Source organism: Callithrix jacchus, chromosome 9 (assembly GCF_049354715.1).
Source record: "Callithrix jacchus isolate 240 chromosome 9, calJac240_pri, whole genome shotgun sequence".
Classification (NCBI taxonomy): Eukaryota; Metazoa; Chordata; class Mammalia; order Primates; family Cebidae; genus Callithrix; species Callithrix jacchus.
The window spans coordinates 81,859,344-81,875,028 of record NC_133510.1 but is presented as its reverse complement, the minus strand read 5'-3'; the positions used below and the strand labels follow the sequence as shown (position 1 = coordinate 81,875,028).

The following is a 15,685-nucleotide window of genomic DNA, read 5'->3' as shown; positions in this document are numbered from 1 at the left end:
TAAAGTAATGTTCTTATACTTATTTGCCAGTAATTCTTCTTTTGAACTTTAGGATGTAACATTCTTCCAAAGATAATAACTTAAAATAATCTTATATGCAAGAAATAATTTAAATGATATTGGAAGCTAATTTAAAAACCAAGATTTAACAATATAGGTCAAAAAACCTCATGAAATGACTACCAGTATTTAATAAAGAAACCCAATGAGTAATTTCAAATATTAATGGTTTGCAATCAAATTACAGACATTTTAACAATGATTGAACAAGTCTATGATCATCATTGTTTCAAAGCTGTAGGGATTAATTTAAGTTTCTGCACATACGGATATAGCACCATAGGACTTTGGAGACTATAGTGCATTATTTACAATAGCCAAAGATCTGTTTCCATAGCATAGCACCCACTTACGTTTCAAGGTGTGATTATTCAGAGTATGATTCTTGGACCCATAACATTCTCAATGATATATCAGTCAAAGCATTACAATACTCTTTATTTTTGTGAAATTGTGCCATCTCCATGTAAGTTGCCATGAAGCATGTGTCTAATAACTGATCTTGAATTGGACAGGTCAAAAATGTTTTGGGAAAGACCTCCTGAAATTAAAAGTGTCAATTTCAAGATCAGATAGCAATTTAACTTGGAATTAGTTTTGTACAATTTTATGGAAACAAATATTATCACTGAAAAATATTTCCATGGTCTGTCCTAAATTGATCATTTTCACCTCGTGGTCTCCAAGGTTTCAAAAAAGTTTCAACAGAAGATTGGAAGGAGTTTGCTACCCACTCATGATGATGCTTCAGAAAAAAAAAGGGTTCTTCAGAATGGATCAAAGGCTGTAATTTCCCTGTCATTTCTGTCCAATTTTCTTTTCTCCTAATGTTTTCATTTTTTGAAATGGCTATGATTGCAATCCAATTTTGCCCACACAGCACTGCATGCCTAAATGAACCATTTATCACAAACTTTTTGTCTTTTGTATGCTTGAGATTTCATTTGCTTAGAAATCTTTTTTTCATTAATGTTTACAACTCAAGCTGTATTACAATTACCTTCAGTAATTACTACCTGTTGTGGATTATATTATTCTATTCTCCAGATGTGGCATCAAAAGTTCCTATTTCAAACCAATTATATGTTAGTGCTGAAATTCATTGCTATTTCACCAAATACAAATTCCCTTATACATCCTTGAAAAGTTTTAAGTTTGACCCTCATCCTGACTTACAAATATTAAAACATTAAGACATTCAGGATTGATATTTCTTCCTGTAGATAATCTCAGACTATCCTGAATTCATTAGGTGTAACTTCCTTTGTATCAGTTGACATATTTTTAATCATTGTGATGGGACTGTTCAAGTGAATTATTAGCTACTTGTGTTTGGTACTGAATAATGTAAGAAACGTTGTAATTAGTTATCAAATTTTTGAGTTTAAGGTCTGTTAATATGGTTTAATCACATAAAGCCTACTTAAGATTGTCTAAGTTATAATTACTGTGATGAGCATTGTAACACTCTCTTTCCCCAAGTTTCAAAATTCACAAAAATATTTTAAAAATCAGTGTAAGTCTAGAAAAAAACCCAGGCTGTACACCTTAAACATACCTTAGCTCCTTTGTCTTTTAATTTTCAAGAAAGCCTGTAATTAGGGGAACACTAAGAATATACTTTCTAAAGGCCTGTCTTTCCTTTTCATGTACTTAGAAAATAAAGACAATGATAGCTAAGAATAAATATTATTTTAGCTAAGAGGTAGAGGAAGGGAGCAAATATGAAGAGTAGGCAGCTTAATTTTTGGTAATGGTTGCAAAGATTCAGTTTATGAACAATGAGCACATTTGGAAGATTTATTGATTTTTAGAAGTAGATATATGGTGTTTAGCCTTTTATCTCCTTTACCTTGTAGACACTTTACATAATTTTTTAAAAAGTCAGGTCAGATCTAAAAACTTTCAGACAACATCCTTTGATGAACTTCAACAGCCTCTGCTTATTCTTCTACCATGCCACTTTGTAAGGTCATGTTTTAAAGTTTATTATTTTCTAGAATTGTTGAAGTACAGACACTCTTATTATTATTATTAAAGTCTCATGGCTTCTGAGGTGAATGTCTGGAGAAGATAAGCATTTGATACTACTGAAAGCACTGTCTTAGCAAACCGGAAGTTTGGGTTAGGGCCTCTCTACTGTGGTGTGGTGGTGTTATGGGCTTTGAAGTCAGAATGAGGTATGAATTCCAGAACTTTCATAATCATCTATGTGGTCTTCAGAAAGGTAATGAGCTTTCTTAGGCCACGGTTTTCTCTAAAGTGATGAAGATTACATGAGACAGTACAGGGAAAGATCCTGACATATAGCTGACAATCTGTTAGTCCCAGTCCTTCCAATGGACTGTTTTCTACAGCAACATTACCTTACATTCTCTTGTAACTTTCATTTACTATGAAGCATGAGGATGGAGTAGTGAGATGGCTAAGGGTGTACGAATGTGCCGCCTGTCTGTGGGAATATGTTTAGGGATGAAAGGATGGTTAGGACCCAGGCTGTACATTCTCATGATTAAAGCTCCTTGAAGTCTGAAGTGGTTTTTGTTTTGTTATTGTGCTCGCTAGCTTTTTGATTTTAGGCAATTTCCTTTTCCCTCTTCTCCACAGGACTTAAAACACTATGTCTGAAGCTTGGGTTCTGGGGTCCAACTATCTGGGTTTGAAAATTAGCTGTGTTATGTTGGGGAAGTCACATAAAATGTTTGAGCCACAATTTACACATTTGTAAAATAAGGCTGTTGATAATGACATCAATTTCATTGGACTGTTGTCATGAGGAGTAATTTTTAATATGTAAAAATCATTAAAAATGGTTATGATGTTTTGGACATTGTAAACACACATACCACATACATGTTTGCTATTACTAATTATTGCATAAAAAGAATTAGATAAAAAGTATTAAAATCATGGAAAAAATCAGATAAAAAATAAACATTAATATAAATGTTTCTGATGAGTTATGAAGATCATGATCTTTAAAATTCACATATAAGAAAATGACAAATTTCATTAATTCATATTTTTTGAAAAAATGTTAACATTCTAAATAAAATTAGAAAGGTATATTTTTAATCAAGATGAGTCAAAGTTATAGGGATTTATAAAATTCAATAATATATTAATAGGCATATATAGTATGCATTTCAGAATATTAAGTGGATTTGTTATCATATAAAGCATTTGGGGGAAGAGTAGAAATGAACAAGAGTTATATTTTTGATGCTGTGCTGTATACCTTTATATGCATTATCTAGCTTGATACTCATTCATATTATAATATTATGGAGTAAAGTGATGTTCTTTATTTTCCGTACAGATAAACTGAAGTTTAGAGCGTTGCTAATGCCAAGGTTCTTGCTCTTTCTATGTTTGTGGGAAAAAAAAATTGTCCAGGGCAAGGTCAGACTTTGAAACTCATTACTGAGGGTACCAAGCTCCGAATGCGTTGAATTTAGAAAGTGCCTTCAGGCTACAGCAAAATAAGATGAAACAGTGCTTTGATTTTGATTTTGTAGATGGATGCGAGAGTATTTCACCCCTGGAAAGGTAAAACAGAATTATTGGTGGTTTAAAGTGAAAGCTGATTAGAAGCTTATCCCACACCAATTTCTTGGGAAATAAGTCTCTTAAACGAAATGAGCCAGCGTATGAAGAGGTTTGAGAGGTATCGTAGTCTTCCTAGTGCTGAGCCAATAGTTGCAACGGCTGACCCAGATGAAGGGTCTTGTTGCAAGAGTCACCTGCTTCCTGGTGCTGTCTAGCCTAGTTGTTTGTAAATGGAATTTGTGCATCCTGGGCCATGAATGCCTGAGGTCTGAGTGCTCTTGGAAAGGGTCCTCACACAGCAAATCAGAAGCTTCTTTCCTTTATCCCAATGTGGACTGAGGAAACTGATAAGACATGATCTCCTGGGCAGTGGGAAAAAAAAGGAAGCTTCCCACTGAAAAATGCCGGGGAAGGGATTTGAGCCCAGGGACTGACATCTCTGTTTTCTATCATGTTTTAAAGAACCCAGTATTTTATATACATTGCTGAATGCTCAATCCTTGTTAACAGGTGTTACTGATTCTGCTTTTCCTGTCCACTTTTGGGATTCAGGAGTAATAAGTTTGGTGCCCTGTCAGTGTATTACACAGTTGTAATAATAGATAGCACACTTTATTGATAGAAACTGAAAAGTAATTTGATGTATTGTACACTGAATGAGCTAATTTTGGAGGAAATGATTGGTTAAGGAGGTGAGGATGGATGTGCCATTAGCAGAAGCCTATTGCAGTGAAGTGTGGTGTGCTTTATCTTCCCCAGTACCTAAGACTCTCTACTTAGAGTATTTCAGGAAATCCACAATCATGGCACAAATCCACATCCACAGCCAAGGACAGCATCTCCCAATTCATTTTCTGGCAATATTTTAACAATTTACAACCTGAATTCAGACTTACTATCTTTTGACTTTAGAGAGATCTGTAACCTGAGCTAGCATATTCTTTGAACAGCAAACCACAAGCCCGTAATCTATATCTGTGTAATATAGTCTAATTAACTATTCTTTTAAGGGGGGAAATAGAGGAGCGTATCCCAACATTGCTTGAGCTGAATTCTTTTCAGCTTGATCAGATAATGTGATTTTTAATGAAAAACTTAAAAAAAGAAATGTTTTAAAGAATTTAAGGATGACTACTTGTTCTGATTTTATGTTTTCAAAATAATACTCAGGATAAGATAACTGGGTTGTGGGTGAAGCACAATGTAAATCTGCAGCAGTGTCAATGTTTTCTTGTATTTTCTTATTTGATTATGGCAGCCCCATCAGGGCTGAGCACCCATCACTGCTGTGACTCAAAGTTCCCTACAAAAATGACAATCAAGCTCAGAATGTTAATACTTTTTTCTTCTATGCCAAAGAAAGACTAAACTTCAATGTAACAAAATGAGTGAGGATATAAACCAATAAAAGTTACCAGTGAGCAAATATACATGTGCTTGCCTAAAAGAGGGCCTAATAAGTTGTACCATACACATGAAAATTCTGCAAAAGACAACGGTATGTAATTTTAAAGGTATTTTAATTAAATTACTTTCTAGGTTGCATCTTATGGGTATATAAGTGATGCTCACTAGTACCATTGTTCCTATGGTAACAACTGCTCCTAGCAACATGAAAAGATCTTAACAAGATCTGTTCTTAAGAATCCTTTTTTGGAGTATCATCATAGAAAACTGCATATTGCTCTCTATACCTAATCACCCATTTTTTTAAAGTGTAACATTTTATCAGAATCATAGACCCACAAGGTTACATGAAGACAACCTAGGGTTTGAAGTTTTGTTATTATGTCTGCTTCTCACTTGTCCAAGGACTTGGGCTTGACCTCCTACTTTAAAACATACTTGAGACACAGGAGTATCTCCCTACCATACCTATTTCAATTTTCTGTAAACAAAAGTGATATTCCTCCAAGCATTCTGCAGCAGACACAAATCCCATAAATAAACCATTCTCTGATTCAGAACACTGGAGGACTCAGACACAAGCATATTCAACAATAAGTGATAGAAGTCTAAAAAGAATTCTGGTTCTCCAGTGATTAAAAGCAATGATAGCCATTTTATTCTTTGCTCAAAAGACAAATGAAAGTTCTTATGAAATTGTGAATTGCCTAGAGTTTATTTCTCCTCATTTTACTAATATTTGCATTTGATTGATTAAATTTTGCTTTACCTGCAAGCATTTTGCCAAATGGAAATATTCTATCCCATCTATTTTAGTAAGGACGGTCTCTTGGCATGTGAGATTAATAAAAAGTCACATTGCGGCTGGGCGCGATGGCTCAAGCCTGTAATCCCAGCACTTTGGGAGGCCGAGGCAGGTGGATCACGAGGTTAAGAGATTGAGACCATCCTGGTCAACATGGTGAAACCCCGTCTATACTAAAAATGCAAAAAATTAGCTGGGCATGGTGGCGGGTGCCTGTAATCCCAGCTACTCAGGTGGCTGAGGCAGGAGAATTGCCTGAACCCAGGAGGCGGAGGTTGCGGTGAGCCGAGATGGCGCCATTGCACTCCAGCCTGGGTAACAAGAGCGAAACTCCATCTCAAAAAAAAAAAAAAAAAAAGTCACATTGCTAAGCTCTAATGATTGGTCCAATGGAGGTTGATTTGTTTTTCTTTATATCTTTTTCTGGCCACATTTTTAGTATACTTATACAAGCCAGCACTGTATTTATTTCTGTATATTGTCTCTTCCAGGACACAAATATATTAAGCTCCAGCCCCACAAAGGCAAAATTTGTTAAGTTTTCAAGTTGTAGCAAAGTTGCAGCTTAACTTCTCAATAATTTCTTAGGTGTAACTTTAGAGCATTGGCCCTGAAGGTGAGATGCTTACCTGGCACCACAGGGATTCCTTGCTTTGGAATTCTGCACAGGTGTGCTGTAATATGAGTGAGCTGTGAGTCCCCAGGTATAACTCTGGTCTGCACTGCCTGTGCGTTAATCATTCAACAATGATCTGACATTTCCTGAGGAGCTTTCCTGAGATACCAAACTAGGCAAGGCACACGATTTCTGCATGATGCCTGGAATCCATCTATTCTCTGGCTCTTAGCAATTTTGCTCATGCCTTGCACAACCAGCTACTCAAGCACATTCAAGGGCATTCCCCGAGAAACAATGTGCTAATTCTGCATCTCAAATTGTTGCCAGTTAAACTGGGTTCTGATGTACTTTGGCAGCACCCTGAAGAAAGAAACCCAAGCCAATGACATACACTGTTTAACCTAATGAATTATGCATCTGAAGGCAATGTGTTCATATGGCCCTACGATGTTTCTTAGAAAATATGGGCTCAATAAGACACAAAATATTACGAGAGCATTAGAAGCCATAAATATTATACCCAAGGCTCAAATTAATTATGACAGTGGAATATGTCTGAATATCAGTTTATCTATATTTTAGTAGATATTATCTTGTCTTTCATGTCTAAATAATCATTATTAATCAAGATATTTTTAATCTTTTTCCCAATTATCCAATGACCCCTCTTTTTCTCATTGTCAATGCTAGAACAACATTAGTTTTACTTATTTAGACTATGGAATGCAAAATAATTTAATTATAATATATTTCTTATGTTTTTCAAGTATGTTAACCTGTATAACCACAATAATATAAATGGAAGAAAACAAAATAAGTAGCTTATTTTAGCTAAACCACACATTCCAGCATGTCTATATTATATATATATTATGTGCCTAACTAATAAATTTAAGTAATAGCAGAGGTACAAGTATATTTGTACATTTCCAAAAGAGTATAATTTTGAAGAAATAAGAAATCCACAGTGTCACAATACATTAAAATATAAAATTCCTTAGGTTTAATTAGGAAAAAATTTAACACAAAGACAATATTGATGTACCAATGTATAGACTGAATTTAATCAGATAAATCTGGTGGGATAAAGGAGACGAGGATGAATAAACATCATATGGAAGGGCAAAATAAATATTTGTGACTGAATTAAAAACAATACAGAACTTTGATATCTCAAGGAAACAGATGGCACACATGCTTGTTTCCACAGATAAAAATAGTTTTTGTTTTAACAAAACTCAAGATAGAAAGCAAGGGGCAAACCTGGCCTCCATTTTTCATGAGCAACTCTTAGGAAGCTAATTTCCTTGACACTGTACAGCTTTGACTGCCAGTTCATTCAGATGTCGGTAAGCTCAGCTCAGGGTGGGATAGTGACTAAAGGACTCATGCCCATCCACAATGTGGCTTTTTTGAGGGAAGCAAAGAGTAGTGGTCACAGGAGTGCTGGCAATCTGTTATCTTATAAGCTCCTCTTCTTAAGACAACCAGAACTTCAAATTGTGAAGGAATCAGTGCAACCAGGATGCAGTATAACATTAAAGCAATGATTTCCAAACTTCAGCACGTATGAGTCAATTGGGAGCTTATAAAACTAACAGTTCCTGGGCCCCATACCCCAAGACAAAGATTCAGTACTAGATGCAATGAAGTGCTGATAAGCACTCTAAATGATTCTGATGTATGCAATCTGTAGAACCCTGTATGGTAACGAAGCACACGGTCTTTAATAGTCAGGTAGGCCTGACTCTAAAACACATCCATTGGCTCTAAAATCTCAACAAACACTTAACTGTGCACACAGTAAAGACAATACATTTCAGAGAAGTTGCTATTATCTTAAGATCACACTATATATGGAAAGCACCTAGGTAAAGGCATACTAAATCTGTATCAAGGAGTATTCTGTTAGAAAAGAGGTTTTTTATAGACATAAGAATTCTAAAGGCAGATATACTGTAGAGGGAAACCTGATACTACTTTCTCTTCCAGAAGAGGATGTGGGCTTCCTGTGTGCAGATGTTGTAGAAGAACGTGTAGAGTCTGAAGTTCGTAAATGCTTCTGTACTAGAAGTCTGTAAATGCTTCTTCCTGCCATAAAGAGCCCCTGTTTCCATTAACTTCAGCATACTTGTTAATAAATCAGGGACATTCTGTAGGTTTGTATACTCTTCCCGGCACTCCATAGCCCACCTGAAATGCTGCATACATGGCAGCACCAGCTGCAGATATATTTTGTGCACAATTTGGTAATGGAGGGACAGAAACACCATCACTCACTCATTCTGCTCAGTAACTTGGTTATTCTGTTCACTGGGTTGTTCAGTGGTGACAATACTTTCTCCTGGGGTAAATCAAAGAGAAAAAGGTGTCCTGTCTCAGGAGAGAACCAATCAAAACCAAGCACTCTGACTTAGTCTATGATTTGGTTTTAGTAGAAGTGCATTTAAATATTTGGGAATGAAACAACATGACATAATAGGAAAGTATTATAGAAACAGGAAGTAATCAAATCATTTTTATTTCTCAAAAAGTACTATTAACATTGACTCTAGACCTATACATGATGAGGACTTAGGTAACTAATAGGGTATTTTTTTCAAGGCCAGTAGGAGGAAAAGTAACTATATAATACTCCATTACATTTATAAGCCTAAGATAAACCAGAAGTTCATTTTGTGCCTCCTAAAACTTTTAGAGAAACATGGATATTTATTCAACGTCATCATCAAAAATCATTCTTGGATGAAGAAGCTGTTGCAAAGTGAGGGAACAGACAGTGCTCGTCTATAGCCTTTCAACCATGGTAAGTTCAGAATGAAGCTCCCTCATTGCTAGATCTTTGTGATGTTCTGGACTCTCCCATTCTTACTTTCTCTCAAATTCTCAGCTTGAGTTCCGCCTTCATTCCTATCTCCAAATTCAAGATTTAAACCTTTCAACCTCAAACCCAAAATAAGGAATGAGGCTGTGAGCTTACGCAGGAGGCCTAGGACTAAGAATGCAGATGTCTTGGGTGTTGTTTCTACGTGTGGGCCAGGGTTATGGGACATGGGTAGATAATGCTGGTGAAAGCAGAACTGGGCCAAGCCACGCTGGAGTCTGAGGCGAAGGAAATGCCAGTCATGCCGATCTTGCCGTCATTTTATATTTTGAGGTTTTGTTCATCAGAAATTTTTGGATAAATTCTGATTTTTAAAAATATTGCTTAAAAATATTATTTGAACTTAATTACTGAGTTTTTTTTCTTACCATCTTAAATTTTGTGCATAAGACAACTGGCACACTTGCCTTACCCTAACCCCACCATATGTGAAAGCCTTGCAAAATATAAAGTATTTAACTAGGTGTGTACACAGGTGATGATATAAATATACATATAGGGTAAAGAAGAATGGGACTCACAGTTTTTAAGAACCTACTACATGTAAGCCAGGCATTGTTTGTTATATATATGCACACATACACACACACAAAGAATATTTACATGCGTGTACTCATATTTAATCCTGTGAATTATAGATGAAGCGAGGAAGGCTCAAAGAGGTAATTTACCCAAAGTTGCAGAGCTGAAAGGTCAAAGGGAGGAGGTGAATAGAAGTGAGAGAGAGTAATCTATTTATGAATTAAGATACTGCTTTTTATACACCAATAAACTACTAGTAATAGCTCTTACTGCATTTGGGAAATGCAGCAAAATATCATTCAAGGTTTTACTAAATAGCAATAATGCTCTTGCCTCTTTCATGGAGATTAAAAACATAAATTTGATGCTCTGAATGCAAGTTTCTAAAGGTTTCTTTTTCATTGGTTTCAGTTGATTCCTCAAGTTTTTAGTTGAATTACTGCTTTTTTAGTAGTTTTTTTGGTGTACTCTAGTAATATTTCATGAACTATGAGATGGGAATTAAATATTTAAATGTGAGAGAGCTTTAGAGGTAAAGTATTTTTCTATCAATCAGTACTTGAGAAAGCTGTATGGGTTAGATCCAAGATCAGGGAAATCAATATTAATTATTTATGTTGCCCTTCTTGTCATGGTGAAATAAATATTGTCGAATGACGTGATGGTTAAGTCAGTATGTGTTGGGCTTAAGAAAGGACATGAATATCTATTATCATATTTTTATGCATGACTGCTTGCAGGAATGGAATAAATATCAGCTAACAACATGACAGCAAAGAGATTTGTGCAGAGAAATAGGAAAGAAAGGAATATCCATAGTCAATACAAAAGCAAGGGGAATAGGAGAGAAAGAAATACTCACAGTCAATACAAACGCAGGCTCATATACATAAATACCAGTGCTAGGAAAGGTCAGTAAGGCTAACAAAGAGTTAATATGATACCAATTACATAAAGAAACACATTTTAGAATTACAGCCAAATCAAATTCTTATTCATCCAAAATTAAAAGTGTGCATTAAAATGTTTATGAAGAACAAACCAAATATTAAATGAACTCAAGGTCTTATTTTATACTTACAGTTTAATTTTTTAATATTTTCAAAGGTATCTTGGATGCAGCAAGATGATGGGGAAAAAATTAGTACTAGGAAGCGGGTAGTCCTGGTTTCAGAGCAGCATTTGTCTCTTCTAATTGTTGTTGTTGTTTTTTTTTTTTTTTTTGAGACACCCTCTCACTCTGTCACCAGTCTGGAATGCAGTGGCATGATATTGGCTCACTGCAACCTCCGCCTCCTGAGTAGCTGGGACTACAGGCGTGCGCCACTACACCCAGCTAATTTTTGTATTTTTAGTAGAGACGGGGTTTCACCGTGTTGGCCAGGATGTTCTCGAGCTCTTGACCTCGTGATCCACCCGCCTCGGCTTCCCAAAGTGCTGGGATTACAGGCGTGAGCCACCGCACCTGGCCTGTCTCTAGTAATTTAAGACATAGGAGAATTAATTAACTTCCCTAAGCCCTATTGCTTTTGTTAATTGTGCAGGATAGCTGCTTTATAAGATGGTTGTATTAATGAGATAATGGATATAAAGTTCCAAGTATAAAGAAGTTCCGGCCGGGCTTGGTGGCTCATTCCTGCAATCCCCGCACTTTGGGAAGCCGCAGAGGGTAGACCACCTGAGGTCAGGAATTTTGATACCAGCCTGACCAACATGGTGGAACCTTGTCTCTACTAAAAATGCAAAAAATTAGCCAGGTGTGGTGGTGCAGAGTTGTAATCCCAGCTACTTGGGAGGCTGAGGCAGGAGAATCCCCTGAACACGGGAGGCGGAGGTTGCAGTGAGCCGAGATTGCTCCATTGCACTCCAAGCTGGGCAATAAGAGCAAAACTCCGTCTTGGAAAAAAAAAAAAGTTCCCAGCATAGTATTTGGAACATATCAGTTTATTGAATAATAAATGTTAGACCTAACAGTTAATTATTATTGGTGTTTGTGGAAGCAAAGGAATAGTATTTTGGAACAAATATCTGACCTTTAGAAATGACTACCCATACTTTGCAAACATGGAATAATAAAAACAATTTATAATTTTTCTTGTCTCCCAAATAAGTGAAACTTGCAGAACTAAACCTGATAAGGAAATCAATTTTAATATGCAGGTGAGGCCATATTTAAAATTGAGCATTGCTATTCTAATTAATGAAAAACACAAGAGAAATGATTTTTTTTCTAAATGAAAAAGATTTACCATTTACATGAAAAACTTCATCAAACACATTTTTTCCCTTTGAGTTTAGCAAGGCCCATAAATCATTGACCAAGAAGAAACATTTAAGTAAAAAATACTTCAGTTAACATGTTAAAAGCGAAAATTATAGAGTAGCACTAGCAATTTTTATTAATAATTAGAATCTCATTATTAGAGCATTATGTATGTTGGAAGTTACAAAAAAAGTATAATAGTAATATGTAGTACAAAAAATGGAGATTAGAAGTCTTTTAGTAATTGGAAACTATTTTACCCAGTACATTCATATATGGTTCCTGAGGTTTACTGCTGGTCAAGTTTGGCAAAATATGGTAGTAAAGACAATGGCTTTGGAGTCAGTTCATTGGGTTACAACTCCAGGCTCACCCTTGTGAGTTAATGAATCTTGGCGTTACTTATTCATTCTTTTTTTTCTTCTTTATAAAAGTGGATTAACTAAAACATCAATCTCAATACTACTGTGAGATTTAACTAAGCTTATGCAGTTAGCAGATGTCTGGCTGTTAATAAGAGTTTAATATATGGCAGCTGAAAGAATGTCTAGTCTACTAACTGGAATGGTAGATTTATTTTTAGAATAATCAAAATTAAGTAATTTTCTTTCTAAATGTTAAATCTAAAAATCCATGATTTAGTCTAAACACAGACATCTTTTCCAACCTAAACTTCTTTTTTTTTTTTAATTTTTTTATTGCATTTTAGGTTTTGGGGTACATGGGCAGAACATGCAAGACAGTTGGGTAGGTACACACGTGGCAGTGTGTTTTGCTTCCTTTCTCCCCTTCACCCACATTTGGCATTTCTCCCCAGGCTATCCCTCCCCACCTCCCCCTCCCACTGGCCCTCCCCTTTTCCCCCCAATAGACCCCAGTGTTTATTAGTCCCCTCCCTGTGTCCATGTGTTCTCATTTTTCATCACCCGTCTATGAGTGAGAATATGCGGTGTTTCATTTTCTTTTTCCAACCTAAACTTCTAAGCTGAACTCAACTCTTTTCAGGCATTCAAGAAATTTTTAGGTAATGCTGTCTCAAGCTGCCCTTCTGGGCATCAGAGCAACGAGATGACTTGGAATGAAAGTTTGCCACTTTGATTCGCTTCCCCAAGTTCAAATAGCCAAAGCTTTTAATTAGCAGCTTATTTTAATTACTCTTGCAAGGATCTTATTTGTTCAGAAATTCAACCACATTTAAGGCACCATTATCTTTCAGTCCTCCTACTTCTGTCAAGAGAAAAAGCATGCATTCACCATCATTGACCCCTGTTTCCTGTGGCTCTAAAAGTAAAGGCATGGAGTTGAACAAGGTGATGTTCCAATGAGTGCCTTTTACTATCACAGGAGCAAGATGCTCCTGTAAATCATCCAACTCTCTCACTCTTGCTTGTTACAGAATAAATCTGGAGCAACTTACTTGATTAGTATCCAAATAAGGCTTCCCAAGTAGCTTGTAATTTTTTCATAGGCTTTTCCCTCTTAAGTGCAAGGCTGTTTCATATTTATTTATCTTGTTAGAGAGACCAATAATGAATAAATAATTTATGAACTATTGAAACTGAGTTTTTACAAAAGGAACACAGTAATTACATATCATTTTATAAATGCCTTGATAGCATGATGCCAGAAGTCCTGGCTCACATTTCCAGCCCAGCCTCATTGAGGTATAACTGACAAATAAAACTGTATAAATTTAATGTGTACAATGTGATATTTTGGGATATATATATATCCCAAATATATATATATATATATATAGTGAAATAATTACCACAATCAAATTAGTTAAGGCATTGTTACCATTTGTGTGTGTGTGGTGAGAATAAGATCTACTTTCTTTGCAAATTTCAAGTGTACAATATAATGTTATTATCTATAATTACCATGCTCTACATTAGATCCCTGGAATCTAATGTATAAGATGAATATCATCTTATAATGGAAACTTTGCACCTTTACACCAACATCTCCTTATTTTCTCCATCTCTTGGCCCCTGGTAACCACTGTTCTATTCTCTTAGAATGTCTTAAACTTATAATGCCCAGCCCTGTGCTAGGCATAAAATTGATACTAGTCGAGCCCTTGTTACTTATTTACTAGTGTCTGAGGTAAGCTTAGAATAATTTTATGTGTGCAAAAAAATAAATTTAAAAGTATATAGACTTAAGGGATGAAAGAGACATAAATATTAACCAAGTAATATACTATTAAAAAACTTGAATGCATACTAAAGGAGCATTCCAGTATATTCTAGTACCGGCAATGTCTTTGAAAGTTTGATTTCTTATTTTATGAAGCCATGATCAAATCTTGCTATGTACCAGTCATCAGAGTGTGAAAAACTGCAAAATCGCCATAGTTACTCTGACATTTTCATTCAGTTTCTGCTGAATACCCAGTCAATTCTTCCAACATTCAGAAAAATGTTCCTCAGCATGTACCTTGTCATTTTGATGATGCTATATATCCCACAATCAAACAGAAATTGTCAGGTCTCCTTTTCTTTTATAGTAATTCAAATATGCCTTTGTAAACCTGGATTCCTTACATTGATTGAGGAGAAATGATTTATTATTGTTTTTTCCATGCTTCCATGTTTCTCAGGTAAAGGAATATGTAACAATTCAGTTTGCATATACACAACATAGTTTTAAAACATTTACACTTAAAGTGAAGGTAGATTTGGGTTTGACACCCAGTAACAAGAAAAACAGTGTATGAGATTTGAGGCAATTTACTGAGCCATAAGGAAATCAGAATGTTTACTTTTTATTGGAAAAAGTGGCAGAAAATCGCCACATGATCAACACGTCCAGATTCAAGAATAATAGATAATTTCTCATATATGAAGCCCGCAGTCAATGGACACAGATGACTGCCAAATCTATAATTCTATCTAGGCCTTTCTCTTCAATTCTGATCTGTTCGTTGGGGATTTATAGCAGACATTCTGCTATCTCTTCAAACTCCTATCATTCTGAAATTGTGTTCATAATTTTTTCTTCCAAAACTGGTTACTCTGTTCTACTTTCATATTTCTGTCACCAATAGAATCATTTTCACAGTCACCAGGATGCAAGAGCAATGTTTAATTTTTTTTTGTACTTGTACCGGCCATTAAGTTCTGTGGTTTTTCTTTCATATTGTCTTTTATACATATCTCTTTTTCATTCTAGTTGGTTTCTCCCAAGTTTAGGTCTATCATCTCATCATTGGAGGTAGCAATTCCAAAGAAGGGATGTATATAAAATCCTTTTAACTTTTTTTTGATACATAATATTTGTAAATATTTATGTGTGGGTAACCCATCATATAGGTACTGAGGAAGAAGATCTAAGCAGAATCCTGGCACAATTAGTGTCTGAAGAATATCTCAGTTTATAGTGTTACTACTCAGTTATTTCCTTTTATACAGTCCTTTCTATATAATCATATATTAGTTTATAGCATTAGGGCTTGAAGAATATCTCAGTTTATAGTGTTACTGCTCGGTTATTTCTCTTTATATAATCCTCTATATATAGTCATATATTAGTTCATAGAATGAGTGCCTAAGGAATATCTTACCACTCAGT

The 15,685-nt window shown here is 35.4% G+C and overlaps 1 protein-coding gene across 44 annotated transcripts in view; it reads right to left on the bottom strand.

Moving 5' to 3' along the window:
• Window positions 1-15,685, bottom strand: part of SYT1 (synaptotagmin 1) — a 583,472-nt gene that overhangs the window by 301,652 nt on the left and 266,135 nt on the right. The window lies entirely within an intron of this gene.